Below are 6,435 nucleotides of genomic sequence, written 5' to 3'. Positions count from 1 at the left end.
TCTGTTCTCTAAACCGCTAATCGGGATGGATTGTTAGAAAAGAGAGAGTTCTTTAAAAAGACCCAATTTCGTTTGATGTTAGGGTATTAATTTTAAGAAAATGTTAAACGAAAGTCTATTTTAATTGTTAGATTTTGAAATTTTCAGAACTTGATTTCAAAATATGATAGTCGGTCTATACTTTTCGAGAGAATATTTTCTTGGTTTTAGGTGAAATTGTTCCTATGGTAACTAATTTTTACTTAAGAATTTTTTTTTTATGTTCAAAAAAAAAAAATGTTATAAATTGAGAAAAATTAAATTTGTATGTGGATTTCTTTAAATAGTATACCTTATTGAGTTTGAAATTTAGTTAATTAATTATTTCTATTGGAATTCAGTAAATTGTCTGCCTTGCATTCTTGTAACAATACTTTTAAAATCGCATGCAAGGGTTTTGGTGATAACCCATCGGTAAAAGTACATAGCTATTCAAGTTTTAGTTTTGTGTACCATTATGGTGTTTAAGATAAGCACGCTTAGTTACACGCAAGCTGTTTGGTTTTACAGCTCTGTTAGGAGCAAGAAACTTTACAGACTGTTCCGCAGGTTTGATACAACTTGTTGGCTTTCTCTGCAAGTTTTTGCTCGAGGCCAAGATTAAACTGTATGTTGGCCGTAATATCATTTATTATTGTTCTATATATACATATGTACATATGTATTCTATATCGCATAAGCTTTAAGTTGCCTATTTTCGTGATGTGCAAATGTCTTTTTGTATATTATACGGTTTAATGACAGAAGCAACTTTAAATTAAGACTTTGGAAACCATTTTAGTTTTGTTGCGTTACGTTGAGACTGAACATTTATTACAAAATATTATATTTATACACTTTACTCGTTAACTAATTGGCATATGTACATGATTTGATAAGAAGTATGTAACATGTAAAAGGAAGCTTTTGCGATCTTTTTGTGCTGGCTCTAGAGCTGGCTCCAGACTCTATCGAAATTTTGTTCAAAAGCCAGAGAGCGGAGAGCTCTAGAGCCAGCAGCTCTGCACACGTATGCTCATGCATTGTAAAAATTACAAAATATGCCCTTCATTTTAGACTTCAAATCCCAATGCCACCACGTAAGAACTCTAGTTTTGCATCACGTTAATATAACATTTATTCGAATTCAACATAGAAATAATAGCCCAATCTATGTACATACATAATAACTTTCAAATATGACCTTATTTTAGAATAATTGTCATTAGAGTATTCAGCTTGCGACGTGTGAAAAATAGACAAAGTTTCTTCGGTGGTTATGTACGCACTTCGTGCTTCAAGAAATCATTTTTGCAATAAACAGTTTACATATATTTATTTATTTTATAAATATTAATTTCTTACAATGTATTATGAAATATTTATTTATTTATTAAATGTAATTTTTTTTTGTTGGAATTTTTTTCAAATTACATTAGTAATTTTCTTTGTATATTTTTTATTTATTTACTATATTTATTTAGTCAAATTACTAGTATGAAAACAAGAGGGAACGCAATAATCGAGTTCCCCGACTATCTGATACCCGTTACTCAGCTAGTGAAAGTGCGAAGAAGAAATTTCAACAATGACAGGTTGTGGCGGTGTGTGGGCGTTAGAGTGGGAGTGGCAAAAACTTTTTTGGCAAATCGATAGAAATTCATGATCCAATCAACCTCGACCAGAAGCTTTTCTTTTGAAACTTCTTGAACTTTCAATTATTTCTCTGCGTTGAGAAATTCAATTATGCAATTATGCAGTTTGATTGAAGCGGAATAAGTTGACCATGGTGTAACGAACTGATTTCTCAGTTTCTGCTCGCTACGAATTGCAACTGCTAGCTCAGAGAGTTTGTTTGTTCGTCCCACCAAATTTATGATTTGTGTGATTGCCCGACCAAAGAGATTTAAACCACCTTTATTCAGTAACTTGATAAAGAGAATTCTGTGATCCTCGCCGACAAACGCGCGTCGTCGCTCTTTCGTCGTCCTTCTTCGCTGGTCCCGCGTCGCTCTCGACGGCGTATCCGTGCGGGACGACTGGACTTAGGATGTTATGGGGCAGGGTGTATCGTGCGTAAGATCAGCTAGAGCTTCTCCCCGAACCACCTTTGCGACCACTGACTCCACCGTCCCTTCTTGCGTAAGCCAGGCACTCGTTGCCCTTGCCAAAGGACCAACCTGCGGGCTTGGCCGGGGCTTAGGATGTTATGGGGCAGGGTGTATCGTTCGTAAGATCAGCTAGAGCTTCTCCCCGAATCACCTTTGCGACCACTGACTCCACCGTCCCTTTCTGACCACGCCAGGTCCTGGTGTTTGCTTGTCCTTCGCTGATCCTTCCTTGCGGAGAACCTCTTTGGATGCTCGCTTCGACGCACTTGTACTTTCACTTGGTCGCGTCACTGTGTAGCTCTCCCCGCACTATTCCGGATCGGCTGTCTGCCCGAGTGGCGTACTTTTCCTGATCGACTGTGTGGCTGTATGGCTCTCCGCGCACTTCTCATTGATTGTCTGTTTGTATGGCACTTTCTTCACTGACTGTCTGCCCGTATGGCACTCCGCGTACTCTCCTGATCGACCGTGTCCGCATCTTTTGCGTCTGCTCCGACCGTCCGGCCGCACGCCTATGTCCTGAATGCGCGACTCGCGCTCGCACTCTCCGCTTGCTCGTATGACCTACGCGTGTTAGTTTGACCGACTCCCACGAGCTCCGCCTGCGTCGCCTTATTATAGGCCGCGAGGATCCCGCTATTTCCCTTTTGCGCACGGCTCGCTCGGGTTCAAGGTCCAACTCGTGTCCCGTTAGCTCACGCTGTGTCCTCTTTGCGCTTGTTCAACGTCCGTACCAGTACCGTACGACCTCAGCGCCCTTGGCCGGTTCGAGTTCAACGTCCAGCGCGGTAACGTTAGTTCACGGTCTCTCCGCTTTGCCGGGATCCAAAGTCCATTATTTCCCCTTTGACCTGACCGCCCTTGACTCCTCTCACATTCCAGCCGTCTTCTCCGTTGCTATGCCGATCTCCTGCACCCGGATTTGTGGGAAGTTTTAAGACTCCTCACAATGGTTTGGTCTCCAAGCGCTGGCAAAGGCAATGACAAAAACAAAGACAAAGGAAATGACTCCAAGATTGAAATTTAAAATTTGTTTATACAATGGGATAGAGTGCTATGTTTACGGGTTGAATAGCTTGCTCGTGTTTCAAACGGTAAGTTTTAAATTTAAATATATTATTCCTTATACTAATCAATCTCAAGTTTTGCAGCATAAAATAGAAGAAATATCAGGAAAAATTATGCATTTATTAAAGAGTTCTTACAGAATTAGTGAACTTGCTGGGCGGCTTTTGACGGAGGCACTTCTTTAGGAAGTGAATTGGTTTCTATCAAAGCCAAGGGTTGCGGAGAAAATAAAACCACTAAACTTATAATGCCGCAGGAGCCCTAATAGTGGAGCCCACTAAAAGACTCCAATATTTTCTCAAAACTTGCAAGTTTATTAAACATAATATATTAAATTGAAAGAAAAACTACCAGGATATATATTTATTAACAGGTCAACGACAAATCGTTGACCTATGTGGGGAGAAATAATATGATAAATTCATCCGTCAATGTTGGCGGGAATTGCTAGCGGATGAAGTGGCGCGACAATGCTCCTTGCGTGGGACTGAGGCTAAATGATGTATTCGTGGGTTGCTTATAACGTCATCCGTCAGAGGTATATTTTTTATTATTAATAATTATTTACTTATAATAATTTGTATTCTTACAGTCTCTTTCAAGAATAAATTTGCATTGGAGGACTTCGATTTCGACCGCATTACCCAAAAATATTTTCAATATGCGCGTGGCAGCTTTGGGCGGATTGAGGGCGTTAGAATGGGCGTGACAAAAAGTTATTTTGCAAATCGATAGAAATTTACAAGACCAGTACAAAAATGAAAAAATATCAAAACATTTTTTAAAAGTGTGGACGTGGCAGCTTTGGGCGGTTTGTGGGTGTTAGAGAGAGCGTGGCAACATGAATCGACAAACTTGCGCTGCGTCTATGTCTCTGGAGTCAGTATGCTTAATCTGAACTTTCTAGCTTTTGTAGTTCCTGAGATCTCGACATGCATACGGACGGACAGACGGACGGACATGGCCAGATCGACGGCCATTGATCCTGATCAAGAATACATATACTTTATATGGTCGCAAACGCTTCCTTCTGCCTGTTACATACTTTTCAAAGAATCTAGTATACCCTTTTACTCTACGAGTAACGGGTATAAAAAGTATTTGGAATGATACAAATATATATATATATTATTATATTATAAAAGTATTGCGAACGATAGGGGAATCGATCCGCATTTGATTTCGTAAAAGGTCCGCAAACTCAACATTTTGCGTTCCGAAAATGATAGCTCTTGCTGCCACAAGACCCCTAACAAATGATTAACTTAAAGTAAAAAGTATATATATTCTTGATCAGGATCAATAGTCGAGTCGATATGTCCCTCTGTCTGTCCGTCCTTATGAACGCTGAGAACTACATAAGCTAGGAAGTTGAGACTAAGCATATAGACTCCAGAGATATAGACGCAGCATAATTTTTTTGATTCATGTTGCCACGCACACTCTAACGCCCACAAACCAACCAAAGCTTCCACGCCCACAATTTTGAAAATATTTCGATATTTTTTTTATTTTTGTATTAGTCTTGTAAATTTCTATCGATTTGCCGAAAAACTTTTTGCCACCCCACGCTAACGCCCAAAAACCGCCATAAACTGTCAGTGTTGAAGACTCTCCTTCGCCCTTCCACTAGCTGAGTAATGGGTATCGGATAGTCGGGGAACTTGACTATAGCGTTCTCTCTTGTTGGATCTGAAATCGGACGTTTTGTCCGCCTAAAGTTCGCAAAACTATCGTTTGTAATGTCATAAACGAAGTTTTTGTCTGCTGGGAATTATTGTTTTTACTCACACAAGCAAGAAAAGTATATCTTTAGATTTTTACGCTCTCAATTTTAGGCGAGCGAAAAGAGAGCAATTTTGGTCGTCACCAAAATAGTGGCTGCATAGTGCAATACCAATGTATGGCCGTTACGCATCTTGTTATTTAAATGATCTTGGTATAAATATTCTTGTTTAGGACCAATAACCGAATCGATAGGCCATATGTGCCTATCTGAATGAGCGACTAGATCTAGGAAACTATACGAACTAGAATCTGCCACAGCTCTTAAAAATGTTAACATGTTTTTTAATTTAATATTGTAGCAGAGTAAAACACGTCCTTCAGTTGGAGATCACTCGCAAGACTGAATACCTTTATTTTGTTCCTTCGTTCGATCGATCGTATTACACACATATATATCAAAGGGTTGCTTAGGGCTGCTAGTGTGCTAGAGTGTGTATTTATACAAAACAGAAATGGGCTACTAAAAAAAAGTGTGTATATATATAAAACATACATATATGCTTAGGGCTACTACGATTCGGCCATTCTGACCAATTCTGGCTTAATTAATGTTAAATTCTTTTCTTTTGCTTTTACTTCTAGTATTATACACTTTGACTATTCTATTATTACAGTGACGATCCCACTTATGCCTATTTTCCTTTAAAATTTTTCTTTCATTTATGTCTATACTTGAATTTTCTGCTGCTGCCCAAACTCCAGAGTAGGTGATTCTAGATTGCTGAAATCCGTCGACATCTTTAGCTACGTAACGATCGTTTCCTAAACATTTAACTACTTTAAAAGGTCCTTTAAACTTTGGGACAAGTTTTTTGAAGCTCATGTGTGACAATCGAAATTTTTTACTACAACATAGTCTCCCTGTTAATATAGAGTCGCTTTCAGTCGGTTGCTATTCTTGTTCGACTCATTACAATTATACCCGTTACTCGTAGAGTAAAAGGGTATACTAGATTCGTTGAAAAGTATGTAACAGGCAGAAGGAAGCGTTTCCGACTATATAAAGTATATATATTCTTGAGTCGATCTGGCCATGTCCGTCCGTCTGTCCGTCTGTCTGTCCGTATGAACGTCGAGATCTCAGGAACTACAAAAGCTAGAAAGTTGAGATTAGGCATACAGACTCCAGGGACATAGACGCAGCGCAAGTTTGTCGAATCATGCTGCCACGCCCACTCTAACGCCCACAAACCGCCCAAAACTGCGACGCCCACACTTTTGAAAAATGTTTTAATATTTTTTCATTTTTGTATTGGTCTTGTAAATTTCTATCGATTTGCAAAAAAACTTTTTGCCACGCCTACTCTAACGCCCACAAACCGCCCAAAACGGCCACGCCCACACTTTTGAAAAATGTTTTAATATTTTTTCATTTTTGTATTAGTCTTGTAAATTTCTATCTATTTGCCAAAAAACTTTTGGCCACGCCCACTCTAACGCCCACAAACCG

The sequence above is a fragment of the Drosophila yakuba genome, chromosome 2L, assembly GCF_016746365.2.
Source record: "Drosophila yakuba strain Tai18E2 chromosome 2L, Prin_Dyak_Tai18E2_2.1, whole genome shotgun sequence".
NCBI classification, from domain to species: domain Eukaryota; kingdom Metazoa; phylum Arthropoda; class Insecta; order Diptera; family Drosophilidae; genus Drosophila; species Drosophila yakuba.
Note: the sequence above shows the minus strand (reverse complement) of the source record.